The 26,904-nt window shown below is 43.1% G+C and overlaps 1 long non-coding RNA gene across 2 annotated transcripts; it reads right to left on the bottom strand.

Annotated features, from left to right (window-relative positions):
* Window positions 1-1,187: 1,187 nt before the first annotated feature.
* LOC108175703 (uncharacterized) lies at window positions 1,188-26,223 on the bottom strand. 2 transcript variants are annotated; one of them, XR_011386256.1, is made up of 6 exons: window positions 26,107-26,223; window positions 25,550-25,658; window positions 10,337-10,400; window positions 9,597-9,693; window positions 5,435-5,551; window positions 1,188-1,848 (listed from the first exon to the last, which is right to left on the bottom strand). It is a non-coding gene; the product is annotated as an uncharacterized lncRNA (long non-coding RNA). The 2 variants fall into 2 exon arrangements; XR_011386255.1 differs by lacking the exon at window positions 26,107-26,223 and having other exon boundaries at window positions 25,550-25,686.
* Between the last annotated feature and the right edge of the window lie 681 nt (window positions 26,224-26,904).

Below are 26,904 nucleotides of genomic sequence, written 5' to 3'. Positions count from 1 at the left end.
CTCCTGGCTTTGGATTGGCGTAGCTTCGGCCGTAGCAGCCATTTGGGGGATGAACCAATGGAAGGAAGACCTTTCTCTCTGTCTCTCTTTCTCACTGTCTAACTCTGCCTGTCAAAATTAAAAAAAAAAAAAAAAAAAAAAAAAAAAGATCTTAGTAAAAACTGAAGCGTTGGCATCCCATATGGGTGCCGGTTCTAGTCCGGTTGCTCCTCTTCCAATCCAGCCTGGGAAAGCAGTAGAAGATGCCACAAGTCCTTGGGCCCCTGCACCTATGTGGGAGACTGGAAGAAGCTCCTAGCTGCTGGCTTCGGATTGGCATAGCTCCGGCCATTGCGGCCATCTGGGGAGTGAACTAGCGGATAGAAGACCTCTCTCTCTGTCTCTAGCTCTCTCTGTAACTCTGTCTTTGAAATAAATAAAATAAATCTTTAAAAAAAAAACTGAGACTGGGAATAAGAGAGAAAGGAGGAAGAGGGGTGGGAGTATGGGTGGAAGGGCAGGTATGGTGAGAAGAATCACTATGTTCCTAAAATTGTATTTACGAAATGCATGAATTTTGTACTCCTTAAATAAAAGCTTTCTTTGGGGAAAAATCATTTAAAAAAAGTGAAAAAAAGAAATCATTGGGTTCAGTTCCTGGCACTGCTCCTAGCTTTCTGCTAATGTATACCCCAGCAGGAAGCAGGTGATGGCTCAAGCACTTGACTTCCTACCACCCACATGAGAGACAGGATTGATTCTGAGCTCCTGACTTTGGCCTACTGCATCCCTAGCTGTTGCTGGAAGTTGGGGAATAGACAATCAATCTCTGTCTCTCTGCCTTTCAAACAAAATGAAAATAATTATATATTTTATTTTAAAATGGACTCAATAGTAACTCAAAGAAGTTTCCAATAGTCAAAGCTTGACAGGGTGAACATTGATAAGAAATAAGAAAAGGCTAAAATACATTAAATATACTTTAAATAAGAAAGCTTATGTCTCTGTAAAAAGAATACACTAATTTAGGAAAGGCTGAAAAATATTGTTTGTATTCTTAAGTATGTCAGCATGGTTTCTGGAATATAAGATAATTATCTGCATGCTAATCTGAAGTATTTGTTAAATATGTGCATTCATAATGATGCTTTTAACAATTTTGCTATCTTTGAAGGATAACAGAGGATCAACTCATTATTTTTTAAACCTAGTTTTTCTAAAACTGGAAAAAATACTTATTTATTGATTCATTCATTCATTTGAAAGACAGAAGAGCCAAGCATTTCTCCCATCTTACAGAAGCTGTAATGGAATTTGCTGATTGCCTACATGCGGAATGAACAAATGTCTCTGTTCTATGTGTTTCCTACAGATTAGTATTTGAGTCCATGGACTTGATCACATTCAGGTTTGAAATTTGGGGCCAGATAACTTTCTGGTGGTAACACCATCAGGACAAAGACCCGGTTTCTTCAAGTAATACAAATGCAATGCACTTGATTGTTCAGGGATACACAAGTGAGTGGCAAAACTATAAAACAAAGCAGAGAACTTCTTTTTATGTAACCTAAATACAGGTCACTTCTAGTGGGCAGGTGAAGGCTTATGCTTGGGTTGGCTGTGCGGTAGGTTTCTACAGGCTGGATCAGCCTGCCAGAGCAGCCATTGCAAAACCCCACAGGCTGGGCGGCTTCAACAACAGATGTTCATTTTCTCATGCCTCTGGAGACAGGAGGTCCAAGACCAAGGCTGAGCAGAGTTGATTTCTCCTGAGGTCTCTCTCCTTGGCTTGCAGACGGCTGGCCTCCTTCTGCCTCTTCACGTGGGCTTTCTTCTGTGCATCAGGTTCTCCGTTATCTCTTCCTCTCCCTATAGGGACACCAGTCACACTGGGTCAGAGCCCCATCCTTATGACCTCATTTAACATGGATTATGTCTTCAAAGGTTCTGTCACCAAATACAGTCACATTGGAGGTGAGGGCTTCACCATGTGAACTGGGAGGAGACCCATATCAATCCACACTGTGGCTGGTCAAGTTTTATTTCTTGAGCTAGGGGAGTTAAAAGTGTTCACTTTGTAATAATTCTTTATTATATACAGATGTTTTATATGGTTTATGGATCTGTGCTATACATTAAAATAAAAAATTGCAAAGTTAGGAAATGATTACTTCTGAGGAAAGAGGTTTAAAGAGGGCTTGAAAGTTTTTTGGGAACATGACTGCATTCTGATTTTTTATCTAAGTAGTGGTTACAAGGGTTTGTGTTAAATTGTGCCCAATATATATCTATGATTATTGACTCTTCCATATGTGTTTAACTTCAATAACAAAAGTTATTTAAAAAATAAAAGAAAGCAAGCGTAAGAGAGTCTTTCTTAGCCACTGCTTAATTTACCCTTCATTTTTTATTTTAGGAAGTGTTGCCTTTTGGTATCATCTGTGTCATGGGAGAAATACATAATTTCATACTCGATTTAGAAAGAGTCCAGATGCTGTTACATTATTTAGTTGGTGCTGTGTTGGAAGTGTTGCTTAAAGAGAGACCTTTGCTGCCAGAAATTTCCTTGCAATATATCATGCTAAACACTGTTGATTTGTGTTTTAAATGTTGCCTAATGGTTTTTGTAGTATTTGAATTTTTACTGTAAACTATGAGAGCTATCTGCAGGGAATCCAGGCCTTTCCTGTTTCTCATTTCCTCCATTTTTGGAGATAACATCACAGTATATAGAGAGGGGACCCAGTTATTTCCAAATCCATAGATTCACTGGGGCTGGGCAATGTCAAATCAGCACCTGAATAAATAAAACATGAGCCCATTAGTGCAAGCTTATGTGACCTGTCAGCATCATTAGGCTCTGCTGTGCACAGGAAGCCAGCTGGGATCAGGCCTTTCATAATGATGGCATCTCTCGAGAGAGCCTAACAAATCCAGGCTTTGCTTTTTGAATAAGCATTCCCGTGTTTACTTTCCAGGCAAGGGTCTCACTTCATTTTCACGTTGCTGTAATTCAAACCCTTCCCTCCTCGGAGTGCTCCCACCCTGCTGTGAATGGACGCAACCAACGAGGCTCCATCGAAACTCAGCTCTCCCAACCTCATGCACAGAATAACCAAGAAGAAGCCGAATGTTCACCAGGCCTTGCTTCACTGCTGACCAGATGCTCAAAGGCAACCTCTGCAAAGACCCCCTCATATGATAGGATAAACTTGTTAGCTTTACAATTCAAAGTTCGTTCGTGCAGTGGCTGTTAATATTTAAGAGAACAGCTTAGGAAAATGAACCTTGATGCAGTCTGTCCCGATTCAGATCCCAGCCTTGCCACTGCACAGTTGTGTAACCTTGGGCAAGTCACTAAAGCTTTCTGAGCCTCAGTTACTCCTTATAAATTATGATGCTGGGGCCGGCACCACGGTTCAGTAGGCTAGTCCTCTGCCTTGCGGCACCGGCACCCCGGGTTCTAGTCCCGGTCAGGGCGCTGGATTCTGTCCCGGTTGCCCTTCTTCCAGGCCAGCTCTCTGCTGTGGCCAGGGAGTGCAGTGGAGGATGGCCCAAATGCTTGGACCCTGCACCCCATGAGAAGCACCTGGCTCCTGCCTTCGGATCAGCATGGTGCGCCGGCCACGGCGTGCCAGCCGTGGCGGCCATTGGAGGGTGAACCAATGGCCAAAAATGAAGACCTTTCTCTCTGTCTGTCTCTCTCACTGTCCACTCTGCCTGTCAAAAAAAAAAAAAATTATGCTGATACAATCAAACAGTGTTATTATATATAATGTCCTTAGAGGATGCATATAGTAAGCACTCTAAGCATTTGCTTCTGATTATTATTCTTATATTTTTTGCCTTTATTTATTTATTTGAAAGGCACACAGATAGAGACAGAGAACTCCCATCTGCTGGTTCAATCCTTGAATGCTTGCAACAATCAGGGCTGGGCCAGGCTGATGTCAGAAGCCCAGAACTCTACCTGGGTCTCCCAGATGCCCGGCAGGGAGCCAGGCACTTGAGCCATCACCTGCTGCCTCCCAAAGTGCACATCAGCAAGAGGCTGGAATCAGAAGCAGAGCCAGACTCAAACCCAGGCACTCTAACGTGGGATGCAGTGTCCCAAGCAGCATCTTACCAAATGTCTGGCCCATGGTGATTATTCTTATTTGCTATGTGGGCCTGTACAAGTCACTTAAACACCCTGTGCTTTAGTACCCTTATCTATAGAAAAAAGGAAACAGCAGCATGAACAGTACATATTTTTAGGGTTGTTATAAGCATTGAATTAGGTAATTTGTGTACATTATCTGTTGACTTTTATTATTTGATCTCTATTCTTACCTACAGAAATGCAGGTAGGAAACTGGGCTGACTGAATTTATGCATCACATTCATAAATTTTCAGGGAAAAAAAGCATTGGTTCTTTATATTTTTCAGATTTAGTAGAAGTGCATTTCTGTAATAATAAATTTGAAAAGCAGAAAAAATCAAATGTCACATCTCTGTATGCAACTATACACATTTTACATATTTTATATTTTTCTTTCCAATCCCTTCTCTACCATGCACAAACTTGGAGCAAGGTAAAAGAAAATCATAATTTTAACATTTGTTCTTTGAATTCCTATTAGAGAACTGTCTCCCTTTAGCATTAATAATATCACTTGGGTAGCAAGTGAAACTGTCATGCATTAATAATAGTCAAGGATACATAAAGTTAAAGCATCCAGCAATGGAAATGAACAGTAATCTTGAAGCACAGAGCAGGCAACACTGAGACAAATATAGAGAGGAGGTTACGAAACAAAGTGATGGGGCAAGTGTTGCGGTGCAGTGGGTTAAGCGTCCACTTGAGACTCCCACATCCCACTTTTGGAGTGCTGGTTTAAACCCCAGCTACTATGCTTCTGATCTAGCTCCCTGTTAATGTGCCTGGGAAGCAGCCAACGACTGCTCAAGTGCTTGGTCTCCTTTCACCCTTCCAGGAACCCTTGAGGGAGTTCCTGGCTGCTGGCTTCAGCATGATCCAGCCTTGGCTGTTGCAGCCATTTGGAGAATGAACCAGTGGATGGAAGATCTCTCTCTGTCTCTCCCTCTTGCTCTCTCTCTCTCTCTCTCTCTCTCTCTGTATTCCTTACTTTCAAAATAAATGAGTATCTTCCTGAGGTCTCTCTACAACTCTGTGCCTATTGCTAACAATATGGCATTGTGTACTTCAAAATTTAAGAAAGCGGATCTCACAATAAGTATCCTTACCACATACATAAACTCCTCTCTCTTTTTGAATATGAGAATAATAAAAAACAGAAACAAAAGTTGTCCAAAAAAGCCATGGGCCTCTATGAGGCAAATAAAATGTGGACCGAGTTTAAACAGTTGTTGATGGCTTGGAATTTTTCCTTCAAGAGGTGTTATCAATTTTAAAATATTTATCTATGGACTCCCTGAATTTAATACACTCACCTCCCTTCTCTTGCTCCTTCAGCGATGTAAGTTGAATCATCCTGCTTGATTCTTCAGTAATTAATAGCTTCATAACCAGCATATTGAAACTTCAATATGTTCAATTTTGGAATGAACCTATAAACAAACACATGCAAGACTTAATTATAATTACAGAAAAATGATCTTCAACATTGGAAAACTAATAATACCACTGAAGAAGCCAATAGAGGAATAGGAGGGAAAATGGAGAGAAGGTGTAAAGACAGTACATTTTGCATCTTACATTTGGGCAATCAGCAAATAGTGCCAAAGTTGATGTTGAAATTTACTTAATCTATAATAAAATGAGAAGAGTGAGGCTGCAGCAGAAAAGGTCGACAGAAGGGAGATGTGTTAAATCTAGTGAATCAGTACATGAATTTTTTTCAGTTGATAAATCAGGAAAATATAAAGAAGCAAGTTTTTTAGAAATTGTTTACAAGCAAGGAGAAAAACTAACACTAAAATCTGTTAAAAATTAATGGGGGATAATTTTACTTTTTATTTTATGCTCTCTGTACAATTATTATATTACTAAGTGTGGTAGACAGATTATGGTCCCCAAAGATGTCCACGTCCTAATCCTCAAAACTGTGAATATGTTACTTCACAAGCAGAGGTGATTTCTGCAGGTGGGGAGATTTTTGAGAGAGAGGGAGGGAGTGTTCTAGCGTATCTGGGTGGGTTTCATGTAATCACAGGAGTGCTTCCAAGAGAGAGGCAGAGGTGACAGCAGGAGTGGAGAGGTGACCACAGACACAGACACTGGAGTGATGCACTTTGAAGGTGGCGGATGAGACCACAATCCAAGGATACGGGAGGCGGGGGAGGCTCTAGAATCTGGGGAGGGCCGGGAGAAGGATTCTACCCTAGAGCCTGCAGAAGGACACGGCTTTGCCCACACCTTAATTTTCTCCCTTAAGACTCATTTTGAACGCCTGATCTTAAGAACTTTAAGACACTAAATGCATTCCAAGCCACTAAATTTATGGTAATTTTTTTTTTTTTTTTTTTTTTTTTGACAGGCAGAGTGGACAGTGAGAGAGAGAGAGAGACAGAGAGAAAGGTCTTCCTTTGCCGTTGGTTCACCCTCCAATGGCCGCCGCGGCCGGCGCGCTGCGGCCAGCGCACCGCGCTGATCCGATGGCAGGAGCCAGGAGCCAGGTGCTTCTCCTGGTCTCCCATGGGGTGCAGGGCCCAAGCACCTGGGCCATCCTCCACTGCACTCCCGGGCCACAGCAGAGAGCTGGCCTGGAAGAGGGGCAACCAGGACAGAATCCGGCGCCCCAACCGGGACTAGAACCCGGTGTGCCGGCGCCGCAAGCGGAGGATTAGCCTAGTGAGCCGCGGCGCCGGCCAATTTATGGTAATTTTTACAACATCAAGAAGAAAATAAAATACGACGCACTGACTTGCACTGCACTTTTTTTTTTTTTTTTAAATGAAAAGAAACAGAAACAACCAGAAAGAAGCCTGCCAGTGGATGCAATCTCATCCTTTTTCCTTGGTGAAGATAGGAAAGGCTATGTTTTCATTTTGTGTCCGTTGGCTTATGAAACGTTAACAAGCTCAGCAAGACTTCAGGACAACTCTCATCAAGGAAGCGCCAACAGTAGATGATCATGCATGGATCTGTACTGAAACACTTGCAATGCGGCAGAGTTTCCTGTGTCCTAACCTGCTGTCACCTACAGCTGACCCAGGCAACAAAGTGACATCTGTGCGTAAGGATATCTGAGAAATCCAAGTCCTACTGCAGGCGGCAGAGGGTGGCCCCACCACCTGGCAGGCCATTCACGTGGAATTCGCTGTCAAGATCAGTCAGAGGATTGGAAGGTGGTCTCAGGAGGCATGCGCACAGCAGTATTTCAGCCCAGCAGAGTAGGGGGCGCCCTTCTTTCCTTACAGCTCTGTTCCACATTCCCCAGGGGGAGTGGATGTCATCTCTGTGCCCCCAATGCCCTGACATCACACCCAGCAGGGTGACTTCTGAGCACATCCCAGTGTCCAGATACTGCGATCTAGAAAGCACCACAGCTCTTGGTCTTCCTGTCGGCACTGTTCACCTCCAGCCTCTCACTTGTTATTGCAACTACATTCTTGGTAGTCTCAGCTCAGGAAATCTGCTTGATGTAACTCAAAGAAACTGCAACCTTTCTCCCATGGAAAGAGAGGAAAAGAAGGCAGCCAGGGAAGGTAAGGAGGCCAGCTGGGAGCTCTGAAATGAGGTGTGGCTGTGGGTGGAGTGGGGTTACAAAAAGAGTGCACTGTAGTTTCTTTTTCAAAGCTCCTCCATCAAAACGCGCAGTTCCACTCAAAGGATCACTATGCACGCAGACCCCAAGTGCTAATGCTTCCCCTGAACCTGCCAAGTCACTCATGAAATGATACTTTTTTTTTCAGACAATGGAACTCTTCTGTGAAAAACTGAAATGAGCAGGCTTGGCACTGCTTTGGTTCAGGGAAGAAATACTCATTCTTGGGTGGGAGTTGGGGGAGTAATTTAGTAAATACATAGCAGGACAAAGACAATTTTCCATCAAAGGGACACAGATAGGTAAGGAAACAACTCAATCTAAGAATAGCATTTTCTCTTATTATTGTATAGTTGATCCATCCCATCCATCCAGTGGGAGGAAAGGATGCTGAGAAAGCAGTATACATCCCATTCTCTAATGAAGAAAGTGATACCAGGTGAATCTCAACACCTGGCCCAAGGCCTGTCAGGTACTAAGTGGCAGAGCCAGGAATTGAATCAGATTTCCGGACTCCAAGCTCAGAGCGTCCTTCCTGGCCAAGCTGCCTATCTGTTGGGTGCACACCAGTCATCTTACCCATGTATCATGATTCAACTTGGAAGCAGCACACATGACTTCTGGTCTCATCTTATAAGCCAGAGCAATCCTCTTGCTGGGAGGGCAGTGACTAGTTGGAAACAGAAACAGAACCTATACCGCCTCTTCCCTGGGTCCAGCAATGGCAGCAGCTGTTGATACTCTCTAAGTGCACCCACTGTCCTCTGTCTGGCTTGTCCATCCACTGGGTAACCAATCTCCTGTGCTGGCGTTTCTCTGTTGAAATACCGTAGTGCTTTCTGCTTCTTAGTTAAGCCAACAGCCTCTGCCTCATGAACATTTGAAAACTTTCTGTGCTTGGGATGAGCTGGGCACAGAAAATACCGTGTGCTGTAGGTTTTTAAGTAGTAAATGTAAACATCTGAGGCGAATAATAATAATAATCACTTTGTATGAGCTGGGATTTGGTACCATTCTGAACGACAGAAAAGCTAAAACCAACAGGGGTATAAACAAAAAAAGAACTTTATTTTTCTGGCACTTGGTCATGACTAGAAATAAGGGACCCAGAGGGCTGATCTGACCCCACTCTGTAATCGTCGGGAACCTAGGGACTTTCCCTTGGCTTCCACTTCCTGCTCTAAGATGCATGCAGCAGTAACTATGTGTTCTGGAATTCAGTAGCTCAAATAACTGTCTCTTGCATCTACTCCCCAATTATTTTGAATTAACTGCCTGTATTGACTTTTAAATTTTTTATGTTTTATTTTAAAAGGATGTAGATGGATACTGTTTCAGTTGGCTACAGCATGGCACCTAACCATGTCTGACCATAAGGGACAGACTAAGAAATACTAAAATACTAGTCTGTGTTCCAGGAGCTGTGTATCCAGCTAAAAATCAGGAGTTCTGTTGTTAAGGAAGGCGATGGGAGGATGGATATCCAGGAAAAGCTCACAACCTCTGACACATCCCCAAATGCTCTTAATAGTTCACGAGTCTTGAGTAACCATTTCTGCATTCATGGTAGCTATACGCCTCAGGGTAAAGACAGTCATTTTTTCCTATTCTTATGATTGAGAGAGGAGAATTTAGTCTTCAGAACCCTTAAGGAGATCTGATAAAGGAACTCGATCTCCCCAGAGTCATCAAGAGAAAGGAAGAAGCTAAAAAACAAGTTGAAACAGAAATTTGCTGGAAACAATATTCAGTGATCCTCATGAAATCTGTTGCAGTCAATATTTACGTAACACTTTTTTTTTTTTTTTTTTTTACATTTTAGGCTTTTATTTAGTGCGAAAGATGCATAGGAGAGTTATTTAAGAGAAATAAATCTGGGTTCGTACTGAGCACCAGGAACCAGCCACGTGGAGGAGCATCTAGGCCAGGAAGCGTAGGCTGTGTGGCCACGTGCCCTGGGGGCGCAGGGCTGCAGCAAGCCACCTCAAGGCAAGAGGCCAGGGCGAAGAAGCGAGAAGAAGTTATGTAACACTCTAATAAAACAACTTATACTCACTCTCATTAAATCCTCACCAAACATTTGTAATGTGTGTTAGCACCCTCATTTGACAAATGAGAAAGCTTAAATGTAAAGAATGTAAATGATTAACCCAAGTTTAAAAACAATGGAAGTGTTGGGTCTGAAACTAAAGTCCTGGAGTCCAGAGTTTAGAATCTATGCTCCTTGCTCACCACCAGTATCTTTCCCTTCAATGAATTTGAAAGTGTACGCATTTCTCCATAATTTAAAAGTAGATATCAATGATCCCTATAAAATCTCTGTGTGATCTCTGAGGACCTTGGATAACTGATGTCCTTGACATGTGTCAATCAGTAAAGATCAAACCCTTTGATGCAAGATGAGCTGCTATGGTCCAATGGTGGATGTATCCTCCAAAATTTATGTGCTGGAACCTAATTCCCAACATGACAGTGTGAAGAGGTGGGGCCTTTGGGGAAGTGATGATGTCATGAGGGCACTAGTCTCGAGCCTGGGATTAGTAGCCTTCTAAGTGAGGTTAAAAGGCATGCCCCATCCCTTCCCCTTCTACCACAAGAGGACAGACAGAAGAGAGTAAGCGTTCACCAGACACCAAATCTTCTCCTGGTGTCTTGATCAGTCTTGATTTTGGACTTCCCAGACTCCAGACCTATGAACAGTAAAGTTCCATGTTTATAAACGACCCAGTCAAATGTATTTTGTTAAAGCAGCCAGACCTGACTAAGACATGGTCTTCCTATAAACCAGAGGTCATGCTGGAATCTGAACCTTTCTCTAAGAGAGTTGGATGTACAATTGTCCAGGCAGGTAAGCCAGTAATTCTGCCATTCCACCTGCTTCCGAGACATCCAGCCTGCCACTGGCCAAAGCTGCCTTCCCATCTCCATTTTTATCAACATTTCCTAGACTGCCAGACCTCTCATCATTAATCACTTTTTACAAAGTAAAAAACAGGACACTCATTTTCCTCACACTAGCCAGGAAATGGAAGCAACTCAAATGGCCATCAATAGGTAAATGGATAAATCCAATGAGGTGCATCCATTCAGTGGCATTTATACAGCCTTAAAAAGGAAATCCTGTCACATACTATGACCTGGGTGAACCTCCAGGACATTATGCTAAACAAAATAAACTGTCAAACAAGGACAAATCCTGTATGATTTCATGGACATGAAGTATCTAAAGTAGTCAAAATCAGAGAACCAGAAAGCAAAAAAGACGGTTACCAAAGGCTGGGGGAAAGAGGAAGAGGAAGGGAAATCATTTGAATGGGTTTAGAGTTTCAGTTTTACAAAATGAAAAGTTCCAGAGATCATTTATTCTACAATGTGAATATACTGAACACTACTGAACTGTACAGTTAAACTTGGTTAAGCTGCTACATCCAATGTGTTTTTTTTTTTTTTTGCCACAAGTTTTAAAAAGGAAAAAAAAAAAAACAATGATTACTATACACACAATATGAATTAGGGTTTTCTAGGCAAGAAAGAGGATGCTGGCTCAGGAATCAGTTACATGGTTTGGGACGCCAATCTAAGCTGCAACCAGGTAACAAAGCCATCACTGTTGGGTATGCCACACTTAATCAGGTTGGAATTCAGCAACTGAGCTTGTCAGCTCTTTGGAGCTGGATTGAATCAAGTGCCATCAGTGCCAAATCTGTGGAGGAGAAGGCAAGAGACTGAGATGAGCTGGGGGACACATCATTGAGTGCTCACAGCAGGCAACTGGGCAGGGCTTCTTATCTCAGATTCACTGGATAAATCTTTACTCAATCTGAGTTACCTGGATCCTAACAGTATCTGGTGTTGACTCACTTGCTTTCAGAGAAATTCTCTTCAATAACACACACTGTCATGGGCCCCTGATCATCTGCACTAGTTGGCCTCAACCCCAGATGCCTCCAGCAGCTTGCCCGGCTTACAGGTGCATGCTAGGATTCTGCCTCCAGCTCCCAGTCTCCCCATAACTCAATCCTGGCTCTGCTCTCTTGGTTTTGCTGCTCCTCCCTAGGTGGATTTGCCTCTGTTTCCCACATTTGTCCTCTCTGCCCTGCTGGATTCCTGCTAATGCTGTACTTTCCAAGAGCTTCATCTTCTGCCTGTTTTGTATTTTCAAATCCTGGACACAAAATACCATTACATTTAACAACAAATCTTTAGATTCATGAGAACACAGTGGTAAGAATTCTTAGTGCCTGCATGTAATAATCAATAAAAGTTAGAGCAAGCCATTTCTAGAAAATAAGAACCGGCCGGCGCCACGGCTCAATAGGCTAATCCTCTGCCTTGCGGCGCCGGCACACCGGGTTCTAGTCCCGGTCGGGGCACCGGATTCTGTCCCGGTTGCCCCTCTTCTAGGCCAGCTCTCTGCTATGGCCGGGAGGGCAGTGGAGGATGGCCCAAGTGCTTGGGCCCTGCACCCACATGGGAGACCAGGAGAAGCACCTGGCTCCTGGCTTCAGATCAGCACGATGTGCTGATCTGTGTGTTATTCCTTCATAGTGTCATAAGTTATTTTCAGTAGTATATGGGAAATTATTGCTATTTTTAAATGCAAACCAAATTTGCTAGGGACTGGTTTCATGAAATTCAGAAAATTTACCGCAGCGTGCCGGCCACAGCGGCTATTGGAGGGTGAACCAATGGCAAAAAGGAAGACCTTTCTCTCTGTCTCTCTCTCTCACTATCCACTCTGACTGTCAAAAAATAAAATAAAATAAAATAAGAAACAATAAACCATTCCTGTATAGAAATATAATGGTTATATAATCAGTTTAAGGTAATGCCTTTCATATAAAATCTGATTCTTTGAAAATATTTAAGTCAAAGTGATTACTATCAGCCATGCAAATTAGCTCAGAGGCACATTAAGGCCTAAACCTGATAAGAACCATTTTTATTAAAATATGAATGACCTAAAATAACCAGCAGACCCTCTCTTGGTACTAAAAGTGTTTCCTAATAATTCATTTCACTGCTAGATGAATCCTTTTGAAGACAGCAAACTGAGTCCAAAGCAACAGAAACATGTATTCCTAAAGATCTCCAAAAAGGGACATCCCAACACAGAGCAATATTACAAAGACCTTGCGGTTGGACTTTCATCAGGCAGCCCAAGTCCTAATTCTGGCTCTGCCACTCACCACATGCATGCCCTTGATAAGTTATTTAGTGATTCACAAGCTACCTTCTGTTCATCTCTATAATGGGGGAAAAAGCCTACCTACCTGGTAGAATTGTGACAATAAAATCAGAGGGCCTACACAAAGCTCTTGGCACTAAAATGCTTTGCACATAGGAGGATAAGTGAAGATAGTAGACATACTATCTACATAAAATAGACATACTATCAACATAAATATGATAGTATGATAGACATACTGTCAACATAAAATTCATAGTTCCTGCCACAAAAGGTAGATTTGAAAAGAATATTGGATATTCAAAACGACTCAGCTATGAGATAGATGCAATGCCTACATTCAACAGCAGGTGGCACTAGCACCATAGCTATCTGGTACTACATGACCCTGGGGTTTGGTTGTTTTTTTGTTTGTTTTTTTGGGTTTTTTTTTGCTTTGCTTTTAATTGCTCCTTTTTAACTTGCTTTTCCAGAAACAATAGCATTTCCTCCTTGATCTTTTAATTTTTGTTATTCCTTCATAGTGTCAAAAGTTATTTTCAGTAGTACATGGGAAATTACTGCTATTTTTAAATGCAGACCAAATTTGCTAGGGACTGGTTTCATGAAATTCAGAAAATTTACTTTGAGGTTTTGCCCTCTCTCTCTAATTCATTTTCTAAATTCAATGGTGTTCTTCTACCATGGGTCCTTGAAAGACAAATAGTCCATGTCTGTGGTGTTCTTGAATCCTAAGGAAGGCCAAGCCGCATTCCTGGGACACCACAGAACACACATGTATTAGAAGCAACACGCAAAGGAAAGCCGATGAGCACTGCAAGAGGAAAACTGACAGTGGTTCTAAAATCATTCCTAAATTGCTTGATGAATTTGCTCATGGTTAATTTAGCAGCAATCGTAATTATATTTTCCAATTATAGATCTGTTGCTCTCACAAGCACCTTCATATATTTAATTTCCTATGCTGCTGCCTTTGTAACTAATGACAGTTCACTCTCTAGCCCAGCTTGGACACAGATTTTATTCTAATGATGTGCCTGACCATCAGACAGCTCGGGCTCCCTGTATTACAGATTTGGAGACTCTCTAGAGAAGTGAGTGAGCTCAGTTGCTAACGGCAATACACTAGCTTGAAGTCAACTTTAGGCAAACACAAGCCCTGAGCAAAATGTGTCCATGCAACCACGGCCCCCAAGTGTTGCTTGCAACCAAGACCTCTGTGGTTAGTACAAAAAAGGGTGGTGCTGACGGAGATAGAAACACCTCCCGACCACAGGCCAGGGCTGTGTGCTCCCCCTGGACAGGGTGCCCCGTGAGGTCTTGCAAACGCCTTTTCTAGAGCTCGTAGCACCAGCCTTGCTGGAAGGATCCTGAGTGACATCAGGGAGCCCACTGCAAAGGCTCATTCCACCTGGGTGCCTCCCCCACTGATGCCGAAGAACAACTGCAGGACCCATTTAAACTTTTTCTAACGAAGTAAATAGGTTGGAAGCTAGATTCTTCTCTGTTTCAAGATGGATACATGGGGGAGCAGGGACAGAATCTGCAGAAAGTGAAAGTCACACTGTTGCTCTGACCACCAATCACAGACTGGATAATGTATGTCTTTTTTTTTTTTTTTTTTTTTTTTTGACAGGTAGAGTCTAAGACGAGACAGAAAGGTCTTCCCTCCATTGGTTCACTCCCCAAATGGCCGCTATGGCCGACACTGCGCCGATCCGAAGCCAGGAGCCAGGTGCTTCCTCTTGGTCTCCCATGCGGGTGCAGGGACCCAAGCACTTGGGTCATCCTCCACTGCACTCCTGGGCCACAGCAGAGAGCTGGACTGGAAGAGGAGCAACCGGGACTAGAACCCGGCACTCTTATGGGATGCCGGCGCCGCAGGCAGAGGATTAACCAAGTGAGCCACGGCACCGGCCCCTGGATAATGTATGAAGAATGCAGTTTCCCAACCACACAGTTCTGGGGCCTGCGACGTGCAAGAGCATGAAGCTGGCATCTGTTTAACATCTGGGAAGGGCCTTCCTCCTGGGTCTTCACATGGCAGAGGACATGGTGTGATAAGACAGAGCAGGCATGCTGGACAAAGCTTGCTTTTACAACGAAGCCACTCCCACTGACCCATTAATTAGTGAATAATTAAATCCATGCACTCAGGAACCAATCACTTCCCAGCGTTTCCACCTCTCAACACTGTTGTGCTGGGAACAAGCTTCCAATACATGAAATTGGGGGGCACATTCAAATCATGGCACATACATTAGAGCAGAGAAGTAAATTTGGTGAACGGATCTCTATACATTTATATACATGCACATACATATGCATATAAATCTTTTAGCCAATGAGTTCCCTTACATGTACTTCAAAGCAAGAGAAGAGTTAAATATATTATATGCTAAAATTCTGATTCATTGAGACATTTCATTGTTGATTCTGTTAGCCAGTTATAGCATCAACAAATGACAAAGTAAGCTCCTCCAACTCACTCCACTGAATACAGCAGCTCTGAACACTGCTCTGGTGTGGAGTGGGAGGACATTCATTCATTTCTTATTTCTGACTAATGGGAAAACATGGCAATTCACACAAATGTGAATGATAGCTGCTGGTTTCTCATATATACTCCCTATCTGAGGGTTACGCCCCGTTCTTACTTTACTAAAAGTCCGGTCAAGAACAACTATTGGACCGGTGTTGTGGTGTAGTGGGTAAAGTTGCTACTTGCAATGTCGGCATCCCATGTGAGCACCAGTTTGTGTCCTGGCTGCTCCTCTTCCAATCCAGCTCCCTGCTACTGGCCTGGGAAAAGCAGCAGCAGATGGCCCAAGTGCTCGGGCCCCTGCCACCCACATGTGAGACCCGGATGAAGCTCCTGGCTTTGGCCTGGCCTAGCACTGGCCATTGCAGCCATTTGGGGAATGAACTAGTGGATGGAAGACCTCTCCATCTCTACCTCTCTCTCTCTTTCTCTCTGTAATTCTTTCAAAATAAATGTCTTTTTTTAAAAAATAAGTGTTAGTTTTGGCAAACACCTTTTGCATATCTATCCAGATGTTCATTACAGACCTTTTGATGACATGAATTCTAATAAATTTCTTATTGTTGAGCTGCCCTTATATTTTAGAATAAAACTTATTCTGGGGGGCCGGCGCTGAGGTGTAGCGGGTAAGGCCGCTGCCTGCAGGGCTGACATCCCATATGGGTGCCAGTTAGAGTCCTGGATGCTCCACTTCCATCCAGCTTTCTGCAATGGCCTGGGAAAGCAGTATAGATGGCCCAAGTCCTTGGGCCCCTGCATCCATGTGGGAGACCCGGAAGAAGTTCCTGGATCCTGGCTTTGGATCAGCCCAGCTCCAGCCGTTGTGGCCAATGGAGAGTGAACCAGCGGATGGAAGACCTCTCTCTCTCTCTCTGCCTCTCTTTCTCTCTGTGCGTAACTCTGACTTTCAAATAAATAAATAAATCTTAAAAAAAAAAAAAAACTTATTCTGTACTATTGTTTTCCTATAGTGATCCATGAGACTAATAATTTATTTTTGCATCTCTATTTATTAGCTGCATTCATTTTCTATTTGTACGTATGCAAGTTTCTATACATATATTTTGTTCTACGTTTTCACTGAGTTTCTTCCAGGGTAATGCTAATTGCATAGAGTAAATTAGGAAACAATACATTCTGTTCTATGAAATAGTATATATTACATTCAATTAACCTATTTCTTGAAGATACAAAAATATTTGTCTTCATACTTTGGCCTGGAGGATGTAATATTTTTACTATGCTTTCAGTTTCTTTTATACTGCTCGGTAAGCTCAGGTTTTCTACTTCTTGGCTCAATTTGTTCACTTACATTTTCCTGGTGAATTATCTTCTACTGTGATTTTTACAGGTTATTATATAAGGACTGCATATCATAGACTTAAGTAAATTTGCTTCTTCTTTTTAAAAAGATTTATTTATTTTATTTGAAAGTCAGAATTACAGAGACAGAGGGAGAAATAGAGAGAGAGATTTTCCATCCACTGTTTCACTCTCCAAATGGCTGCAATAGCTAGAGGTTAGCCAGGACCCAGGAGCTTCTTCTGGGTCTCTCACATGAATGCAGGGGCCCAAGCACTTGGACCAAGTTACCATTTTGCAGGGAGCTGGATCAGAAATGGAGCAGCTGGGAATCAAACCAGAACTGGTGCCCTTATGAGATGCTGGTGCTACAGGCAGAAACTTATCCCACTACTCTATTGCACCAGCCCCGAAATTTGCTTCTCTGTTTCTAGGATCCTATACTTTTTTTTAATTTTTATTTTTGTATTTATATAAGGTAAAAAAAAGTTATGCAATTCATATATACAGATTAAGGAGCATAGTGATACTTATCACCCTACCCTCTCTCCCATGTAACCTCTCACCCTCCATCATCCTTCTTTTCTTATTTTAATTTTTACAATGATCTACTTTCAGTTTATTTTATAATCATAAGCTTGATTCTCCACTAACTAAAGAATTCAACAAATAATAATAGGAAAAAACCACTATTCCTCAACAATACAGATTAGGGATGTAAACAATAATAAAATCTCAAAATGCCAATTTTGCTCATATATATTACATTTTTTATAATCTATTACTTACCACAGATCAGGGAAAACATTATAGTTGTCTTTTGGGGGCTGGCTTATTTCACGAAGCATAATGGTTTCCAGTTGCATCCATTTTGTTGCAAAAGACAGGATTTTATTCTTTCTTATGGGTGAATAGTATTCTATTACATACATATTGCATACATATATATGTATATACACACATACCACATTATTTATATATATATATATATCACATCTTTCTTATGGGTGAATAGTATTCTATTTTATATTTATATATACATATATACACCACATTATCTTTATCCAGTCATCAGTTGATGGACAGCTGGGTTGAGTTGATATCTTAGCTATTGTGAATTGAGCTGCAATAAACATGGGGGTACAGATAACTCATACACTGATTTCATTTCCTTTGAGTAAATTCCCAGGAGTGGGATGGCTGAGTTGCATGGCAGATCTATTTTTAGATTTCTGAGCAATCTCCATACTGTCTCCATGATGGCTATACTAGTTTACATCCCCACTAACAGGATTAGGGTATCTTTTCCCCCATAGCCTCACCAGCATTTATTATTTTTTGATTTCTGTATGAGAGCCATTCTAACTGGGGTGAGGTGACACCTCATTGTGGTTTTCATTTACATTTTCATAATAGCTAGTGATCCTGAGCATTTTTTCTTATGTCTGTTGGCTATTTGAATTTCATCTTTTGAAAAATGCCTATTCATGTCCTTTGCCCATTTCTTAACTGGATCATTTGGTTTGTTATTACTGAGTTTCTTTTCTTATTCCAAAATACATTTGTATTTTTGTTTTATTCTTGATCAGATTCACTAGAATTGCATTCATTCTATTAGTATATGTCTCCTTAAAATAATTTATAGAATATAAAGTAAAATATATAGCCATTTGAATTTTGCTGTTGTTCACATTTTAGGCAAACAGGTAGAGTTTCCTATCTTCAAACAGTATTTATCCTAAAGATTCCTAACATTTGTACCCAGACAACAAATCACAATAGTGATTTTACAAATAAGAAGACTAAGTTCAAGAGGAAACTTTTTCAGCATGTCATGGGATTCTCTCCCTGGGCTAATGCTTGCTTGGCACTTTTGTGGACCAAGCTCAAAGTTAACAAGGCCAGATATCAACAGTCAAATCATTTCTAACTGTAGTGTGCATCCAGAAAGAAGCTAAGTGAATTTATTTCTCCTCTTAAGAGATGTTTATGTATGTGCTATGAGTTGTCCTGGAGAACAAACCCTGAGGCATAATTTTATGTAGGGAAGGGTTTGTTTAAATAAGAACATTATGCCACAGTAACATGACTAAGAAGCTATGTCAGTAATGAACTGCAGGGCCCTGCCACCTGATTCAGTTGAGCCAGGTAAACACAGCAAAGTGCTTAGAGATTCCTTGTTATCTCTAAGGGAATGAGTTCAGGAAGGTTGTCCAAATGTGATGCAAAGCAACCTTGAGATGGAAGATTATAAGAAAAAAAAAGTTACTTCATTAAGATTGTCCAAATTTTAATATTAAAGATTTATTGTTGAGATATTATTAATGAATTTTGTAACCACATGGCTTCTTCTTTAAGAGTATTTTTCTAAACATCCAAATGCAAAAGCTTGCCATCCAAATCAAGCACACATTAGACTTTGAGCCACTTTTATTGTGGCCATCACAATTTTACACACTAAATGTAGTTTCTGCCAAGAGGGTAAAAGAGTGACATGTACAAACAAATTCTGTGCTGACAAGGTCCAATTAAAGATTAGAAATAGCTTCCTGAATCTCACTATGAAAATGAAAGCACTGAAGAATATTAGCTGGTTCTGCAATTTCAACACCCTTACCTCAGAACGCCCCCTTCATGCGTTTCTGGGCAATTAGAGGGTGTCGCTCCCCCTCTTCGTGGAGGAACGACACAGGACCCTGCGCTGTTCTTTCGTCTGCTCGGCCCTCCCCGGGTTTGCTGCTGGTTCTTCCCGGGTTGGCTACTATCCCTTCCACCTCCGTGGAAGGGCAGTTCCCCCTGGCCGCATTCCCCACTTCCGCAGGGGAGCGGCACACCGCCGGCCGGTTCTCTCGGGGGCTGCACGGGTTCCCTTAGATGTTCCCCATAGATGTTCCTGGTGCATGCCGTCTCTCTCCTCCTTTATAGTCCTCCTCCGCCAATCCCAACTCGGCTGCCCACATGCCGAGCACGCCGCTCTCCAATCAGGAACAAGTCCTACAGTTAATTGGTTGAACTGGAGGCAGCTGTGCGAAAGCTGTTTACTTCTCTCCCAGCGCCATATTGTGGGAGAGCAGATGCATAGAATAAGTCCTAATTCGAGTAACTTAGTCTAGTCCGGATTGCTCCCCACAGATCCCCCTTTCTTTTTATTTTTTGGCGTTGATACGCGCCTGTCTTCGGTGTCCCGCAGCACACACTCTGCTCTACTTGCTAGAGTTGCCACAGGCTCTTACAAGTCCTATCAGGCAAACCGAATCCGGGTCCTCTCTTCGCCATTGTGAGGAGGTTTTTAGGCGCTGATGCGTGCCTGTGTTCGGTGCCCTGCAGCGCATGCTCTGCTCTGCTAGAACTGCCTGCAGGTGTTTACAAAACCTATCAGGCAAACCGAATCCAAGCCTTCTCATTGCCGTATTGTGGGGGAGACTTATTAGTGTTGGTTTGTGCCTATCTTCGGTGACCTGCAGCTCATACTCTGGTCGAGCTTTGCTGGCGCTTACCGCCTTAAATCAGGCAGACCGAATCCAAGCCTCCTAATTGTTGCATTGTGGGGAAGCTTTACTGATGTTAATTCGTGCCTGTCTTCGGTGACCTGCGGCTAGCCGCCCAGGTGCTCATCGCCTCACTAATCGGGCAGACCGAATCCAAGCCTTCTAATTGGCATGTTGAGGGGAGGCCTTATTTTTCTCTATTTCTCTATCTCCGGGCATTCCTACCTCTCCCATTTCACTTCTATCTTCCAGCATTCCCATTTCTCTTTTACTTCACTTCCAAACTTCTGTTTCTCTTATCCCCGCAGCTTCCCGGCACCTCGCCGCTTCAGCCCGCGCGCCTCTCTCATCTGCGCAGCTTCCCGGCTTTGCGAGGCTCGGCTTCGCGCGCTCCGCGGTCTCCACGCTTAACCCTTTCGCGTCTGAACCACGGCCTACGCCAGCCCGTTCCCTATCTATTCACGCCCCGTGCTCTCTGCACGCGGCGGCTTCCGCGAGTAACACAGCGTAGCTCACGTGTCCGCCACTAGCATTCAATCTAAGTTCCCCGGGCTAGCCTGGCGAATTCAACCCAGCGTACGTCTCCGCCCCACGGTTTGGCTTCCCGTCCTTTGCTCCCCGGGCTAATCAGACGGATCCCAACCTGGCTCACGTTTCAGCTTCTGGTTTCAACTTTTCGCCCCCTATTCCCGGGCTAACTTGAGAACCCCAAAGTGGCTTTCGTTTCCGCCTTGGCCTGCCCCCCGCGGCTTCAATTTCCCTAACATTTTTCTCTACCCGGTATGTTTCCCCAAGCTTTCCTCCAACGATATTCCTCCCTCATTTCTCCTGGCCTCTCCCCACAGTCTGCGTCCGAGTCTGTTTGTTCTAGCTTTCACTTTCGCTTTCGACCTTAGAGATTCCTCCCAGCTTCCCCCCGTAGTCCGTATCCAAGTCTATGCCTAGGCTTTCAATAGCTTCTTCCGGCACCCTTTTCGTCCGGCTTTTCCCTAGGCTGTTTGCTAGTCTCTCTCTCCGGTAATTTCCCTAGGCTGTTTGCTAGTTTCTCTCTCCGATATTTTCCCAGTTCTTCCCGTTTCTTCCCTCCTAAGTTTCATATCCGTCCTAGGTTTCCTATCCGAGTCACGGCACCATTATGTCGCTCCCCCTCTTCGTGGAGGAACGACACAGGACCCTGCGCTGTTCTTTCGTCTGCTCGGCCCTCCCCGGGTTTGCTGCTGGTTCTTCCCGGGTTGGCTACTATCCCTTCCACCTCCGTGGAAGGGCAGTTCCCCCTGGCCGCATTCCCCACTTCCGCAGGGGAGCGGCACACCGCCGGCCGGTTCTCTCGGGGGCTGCACGGGTTCCCTTAGATGTTCCCCATAGATGTTCCTGGTGCATGCCGTCTCTCTCCTCCTTTATAGTCCTCCTCCGCCAATCCCAACTTGGCTGCCCACACGCCGAGCACGCCGCTCTCCAATCAGGAACAAGTCCTACAGTTAATTGGTTGAACTGGAGGCAGCTGTGCGAAAGCTGTTTACTTCTCTCCCAGCGCCATATTGTGGGAGAGCAGATGCATAGAATAAGTCCTAATTCGAGTAACTTAGTCTAGTCCGGATTGCTCCCCACAGAGGGTATGTATCCCAGCACTCACACGAATGCAGTTAGTCTGTTTTCTTTTGCCCTGCCCTTCACCAGATCTTCACTCACATCTACTGGCCTGGTGTACTTTTTTGCAGATAGTGTCACATCTCCTTCTCGCACCACGATGTCAGCCAGGCCCCACTGTCACTTCCACTAGGAGACCCTTCAGAATGCCATCTTCCTGTCTTCTCCTTGTTCAATGGATGCAAAGCAGTTGTTTGTGTGCTACTGTCTTCCAGAGGTTTTGCTTCTTATTTGTAGTTCCTATCATTTGGAATAGATGTGAGAGGGACAAGGGCAGTAGCCAGATCCCACAAACAGATGCTGCTGTCAGAAGCGGCCCCTGCCCTGACCTCTAAGGCAAGTTTGACTACGTGCAGTCCTTCTTTCCCAGTGACTTCCCTAAGAGCCTTTCCTATGGCCCTGTTTAGACTTTCAGTGGAAAGTTGGTCCATCATGGTGGTTCCTTTGCTGTCCTGTCCTTCTTTTACAGTCCTCAGCCTTCCCACCACTTAAAGAGGTGACAATCCTAGTGTAGAGGCAGGAATTGAAAAATGAAGGTCCAAAGGCTAAATCAGGTCCGCCGCCTGTTTTTGCACAGCCTGAAGATTAAGAGTGCCTTTCACACTTTTAAATGATGGGGGGGGGGTCAAAAGACTATTTCATGCATATGAAAATGACATGAAATTCAAATGTCATATTTATAGGGCCAGCACTATGGCACAGTGGGTTAAAGCCCCAGCCTTCAGTGCCAGCATCCCATATAAGTGCTGGTTCAAGTCCTAGCTGCTCCACTTCAGATCCAGCTCCCTGCTAATCCACCTGGGAAAGCAGTGGAGGATGGCCCAAGTTCTTGGGTCCCTGCACCCACATGGGAGACCCAGAAGAAGCTCCTGGCTCCTGGCTTCAGATCCACTCAGCTCCGGCCGTTGCAGCTTTAGGGAGTGAACCAGTAGATGGAAGACCTCTTTCTTTGTCTCTACCTCTCTCTATAACTCTTTCAAATAAATAAATCTTTTTTAAAAAGTCATGTCTACAAATGAAGTTTTATTAAACCACACTTGTTCATTTACATATCATCTATGAATGCTTTCTTGCTACAACGGCAGCATTGAGGGGTTCCTGCCAAGACCATATCTAAACACAGCCTGTAATAATCAGCTTTGGGTCAATATAACAAAAGAATTGAGATAAGCTACTTATAAAGAAAAGAGAGGGTTATTTAGCTCAGAGTTTGGGTGGTTCAGTTCCAGGTGGGTGACATTGATTCTGCATTTGATGAGATCAGTGGATGGCAAACAGAGCACAAGCAGGAGAAGGAGCACATGGCAAGCCAGGAAGCCAGAGAGAGAAGTTGGGTCCAACTCCGGCTTTTGTAACAACCCTCTGAAGAGGACCCCTCCTTGGGTCACACCCCCAAAGACCTAAGGGCCTCTCACTAGACTCCACCTACTAAACACCATAACTGGATTGATTTCCCAGTCTCTTAGTACTAGTAAGTTATGACTCTGGAGTTCCAAGTACTCGCACACTGTTGAAGCCAAAACTTATTTAAACCATAGCAAGGCCCTCTGTAGAAAAAATGCACTGTCCTCTCTTTTGGGCCTGCTGCCCTGGCGTTAGAGCTCCTGTGGGCAATTTCTTAATATCTTCTAAGCCACAACTTCCACATTCGTAAGGCTGGATGACAAGAGTTCTATTTACTTCATTAGGTTGTATAGGGAGTAGCAAGTTGATTTAAGTAAATCTAGTACAGATACATTTTAGACTATGCACTTAGTTGCTGTTGTCACTCTGCACCTGGTGGTCATGAAGAATGAAACTGTTTTGGCATTTAATTGAAATTCTAGATAAAATGTTTGCTTCCTGGACTGATCACAAAGTGATAGAAAGAAAAATCTGATAAACATGACAGTCATTTAATCAATATAGTTATAATGTCACTGACCATGGAAATGCAGAATGAAACTTCACTCTTGTCACAAACAAGGGTCATATTTAGGCAAATAACTCCTGCTTCTTGATGTATAGCCCAGGCACCTCAGCAGTCAAGTTGTTTTCTTTTGTTTATTTTAAAGAATGCCAAGTAAAGTTCTCCAATTTTTTATGCTCTTCTATGGCTACTTTTCATGTAGGTACAAGATTTTCTATAGTTATAATGATATTGTGGCATGAATGAGTACAATTTAGTTATTTTTATTACACAATATTTTTCCATATTGTTTTAATCTTCATTATTATTCCTTGTTTTTTTTTTTTTCTTTTTGACAGGCAGAGTTAGACAGTGAGGGAGAGAGACAGAGAGAAAGGTCTTCCTTCTGTTGGTTCACTCCCCAGATGGCCGCTATGGCCAGTGCACTGCACCGATCCGAAGCCAGGAGACAGGTGCTTCCTCCTGGTCTCCCATGTGGGTGCAGGGCCCAAGCACTTGGGCCATCCTCCACTGCCTTCCTGGGCCACAGCAGAGAGCTGGACTGGAAGAGGAGCAACTGGGACAGAACCAGCGCCCCAATCAGGACTAGAACCTGGGGTGCTGGCGCCGCAGGCAGAGGATTAGCCTAGTAAGCCGTGGTGCCGGCCATTCCTTGTTTTAAGCAGCTTTTATAAAAAAATTTGTGTAAGATATACAAATTTCATGTACACAGATTTAGGAACATGGTGATACTTCTTACCCTACTCTCCCTCCCGCCCACACTTCCACCCTTCCTCTTTCTACCTCTCTTACTCCTCTTAATTTTTATGATGATCTACTTTCAGTTGACTTTATACTCAAAAGATTAGCCCTACAATAAATAGAGTTCAACAAATAGTAAGAAAAAGCATTTTTCTTCAACAGTAAAGACAAGGGCTGTAAACAATCACTGAAGCTCAAATGTCAATTTCACTCCTATACATTACATTTTTGGTACTCTGTTAGTTACCACAGATGAAGGAAAACACATGATATCTGTCTTTTTGGAAGTGGCTTATTTCACTAAGTGTAATGGTTTCCAGTTGCATCGATTTTGTTGCCAAAGACAGGATTTCTTTTCTTTTTTTATCACTGAGTAGTATTCCATAGTGTATATATACCATAATTTCTTTATCCAGTCATCAGGTGATGGACATCTGGGTTGATTCCATGTTAGCTATTGTGATAACTCTCTCATATGCTGATTTCATTTCCTTTGGGTAAATTCCCAGGAGTGGGATGGCTGAATTGTATAGTATATCTATTTTCAGCTTTCTGAGCAATCTCCATTCTGTCTTCCACAATGGCCAAACTAGCTTACATTCCCACCAACACAGGATTAGGGTGCCTTTTTCCCCACATCCTCACCAGCATTTGTTGTTTTTTGATTTCTGTATGAGAGCCATTCTCACTGGGGTGAGATGAAACCTCATTGTGGTTTTGATTTGCATTTCCCTGATGGTTAGTGATCCTGAGCATTTTCTCATGTGTCTGTTGGTCATTTTAATTTCCTCTTTTGAAAAATGCCTATTCAAGTCCTTTGTAAGCAGCTTTAGGAAGATAATTTCTCAATGTTTATAGGACCCTTTATGGATATATTTAAATATGCATATTACAAAAACTTTGCATGGATTTCAGAAAAATTTGTACCCAAATAAACTTTTTAATTCATTTTTTTTCCCATAGACTTCTTGAAGTCCCCTGGTATAATTTTTAAAAGATAAATAGCTTTGATTTCATCTTACCTGAATACAAATCCAGTTTCCAATGAACTGATGACCTCTCATTGCTCCAGTCATTAACCTCTCTCAAAGGTGGTCTCAGATTATTTACATGTTGGCAGCAAAGAACATTCTTAGAAAAAAAATGAAAAGCATTTTACTATGTTTATGAAAAAAGTGAGAGTGCTCATCAAGCATAAATTCCTGGTGATGAGGAGAAGAAATGAAGAACACTGGGGCTCTGACACCTTCTCCCCATCCATCAGAGGAAATGGACCCCCAAGCCACACACTAGAGTCAAGGACAGACCTAAAGATGGTCCCTCTTGTCATCTGAGGGTAGAGAGTGGATAGCGATACAAGAGCCCGCAGGGTACATGCAAAGGTGTTTCTGGCCTTGGAGAGGTGGGTTGGGTTTCTTGGTTCTATTCAGCTCATGGGCCCTGGCTAACACATAACCATCCCATCCCGAAGCACTTTCTCTTAGGAGCCTGAAAAACACTGCATAATACCCATTACATTTTACTTATTTTTATTATCTGTGTGTGTGTGTGTGTAAGGTTCCAGCAGCCACTCACTCACGTATAGGATTGAAGAATGATCCTCCTCAATCTAGAAGAAGAAAAAAGGGCATTGTTTAACAGAATCCATAGTTTGTCCCTGAGGAGCCACCAGTCACTCTGATTTGGCAAGATGAGCCTGAAAATCAACGGAGACATTGAAGTCCTGGCCAGTCGGCTTCCCACCCAGCCTCCTGACTGAATTATCCTCGTTTTTCTCCCCAAGGCTCCTGCAAGAAGAGCGTGCCGGTACTTGCTTGCACATATCTGTGTCTGTGTGGGCTCTGCAGTCTTAGTATCACTGGTTGTGGAATATGCTTAATGCTTCTTTGGAGAAGATATCAGAGGAGAAAGAACAAGCTATTTCTGGGGAAAATGTGGTCAGCCCATCTACCCATCAGGTTGATTCTCTAATTTTAAGCCTCATTTTAACAAAAGACTTTGAATAGCTCCGCTTTTATCATTTAAATGGACTTTCAAACTGGGATTGAACCTTCTGATAAAACAAAGTAGGTGGACATTAGTCTTCAGAGGAAAATGAATAAACAAACTGAAAGCTGTAATTAAAACTTCCCGTTCAAACTTCCCGTTCTTCCTCCTACTCTCTTAAAGCAAGTATTGTCAAATTTCGAATCTCCAGAGCCCAAATCCAATCCTCAAATTTGGGAAAAAGCTTACCACGCGAAAGTGTGTGTGATGGGGTTGGCTTTGTGGTGGAGAGGGAAAAGCAGCTGACAGTAGCAACCTATATATGGGAGCTGGTTCCAGTCCCGGCTGCTCCACTTCTGATCCAGCTCTGCTAATGAGCGTGGGAAAGCAG

This window comes from Oryctolagus cuniculus, chromosome 2 (assembly GCF_964237555.1).
Source record: "Oryctolagus cuniculus chromosome 2, mOryCun1.1, whole genome shotgun sequence".
Taxonomy (NCBI): Eukaryota; Metazoa; Chordata; class Mammalia; order Lagomorpha; family Leporidae; genus Oryctolagus; species Oryctolagus cuniculus.
The sequence above is the reverse complement of the archived record's forward strand: the minus strand, read 5'-3'. Positions and strand labels throughout refer to the sequence as shown.